At 45.3% G+C, this 1,224-nt stretch overlaps 1 non-coding gene across 1 annotated transcript; it reads left to right on the forward strand.

Moving 5' to 3' along the window:
• Window positions 1–250: 250 nt before the first annotated feature.
• trnav-uac (transfer RNA valine (anticodon UAC)) lies at window positions 251–323 on the forward strand. Its single transcript has one exon. It is a non-coding gene; the product is annotated as a tRNA-Val (tRNA).
• Window positions 324–1,224: the final 901 nt, after the last annotated feature.

Consider the following 1,224-nt stretch of genomic DNA (forward strand, 5'->3'; position numbering starts at 1 on the left):
AATGCAGTCATATCCAAATCCATAAAAGTAGGCATGGCTGCTTATCAATGTCCTTGGCGGCGTGCTGATGGTCACCACGTGTGTTTGCTGCTGTGTTTTCCCAGGGTTTACGTTAAAATGAAATCGCGCTGCATGGTGCGTGAAATCAGCCGTGCGCTGGTGACATCACAAGCGCATGTTGTGCAATGCTGCAGGCAGCCGAGCAGGCTTCAGAGTGGGGGTGTGGGTCTCTCATGCTGTTCTATGGGCTGGTTCTGTAGTGTAATGGTTATCATGTCTGCTTTACACGCAGAAGGTCCTGGGTTCAAACCCCAGTAGAACCAACCAAATTTCCTGTGTTGTATTGCATGCTGTTGTTGACATTTATCTTCTGTACTTACGACTTTCTCCTTATTTACACATCCTTCCCCTTCACATCACCTGTTTATTACTTTCTCCTTATTTGCACATCCTCCCCCTACACATCCTCTGTTTCTTACTTATTTATTGTCCAGTTGCTCTTATATAGCTCTTATTGCACGTTTGTCCTGTTGCACCTGTATCCTAACAAGAATTTCACTGTGTTCTTCCAAACACACGACAGTAAATTCACTTCTTTGTCATTTCACGTGTGAAATGAAATTGCCTTTCCATGCAGCAGTATAAAGCTAGAACAACAAACAGCTGAGAACAAAGACCGAACAATAAATACCGTGGGGCAAATTAAAATGGGAATTTAAAATGATTAAAATGAAAATATAATGAAAAACAGTACACAACAATACACAAAACTTGAACAGAGAGACTGAGATCCGGGACCAAAGGGGGATTTTATGCTGTAGAAGATGGTAAATTCTGCCTGAAACTACCAAGAAGGCTGGCATACCCACACACACCCACACACACACACACCCACACCCACACACACACACACACACACACACACGCAGACCTCGCTTCGGGTGTGTGCAGGTGTCAGGCAGGTGGTTAGGATCATGGTCTCGTTTTGGTGAGATGCCATGCCAGCCTCTTCCTGCATGTGCCAGAAAAAGGTCACACGGTTCAGAAGGACACTGAAACCTCTCTGCCTTCCACCAGATCTGCCCTGTAGGGGAGGAAGCAGGCTGCAGAGCTCCATAAGGTCTCCAATACTGAGAAACTCTCTGTTTGTGCTCTTTGCTTAACTGAAGCACGAAACATGGCTCACGAATCTCTATTAATTACCCCAAGCAGTAAACAGCCAAC

The sequence above is a fragment of the Paramormyrops kingsleyae genome, chromosome 1 (genome assembly GCF_048594095.1).
Source record: "Paramormyrops kingsleyae isolate MSU_618 chromosome 1, PKINGS_0.4, whole genome shotgun sequence".
Lineage (NCBI taxonomy): Eukaryota > Metazoa > Chordata > Actinopteri > Osteoglossiformes > Mormyridae > Paramormyrops > Paramormyrops kingsleyae.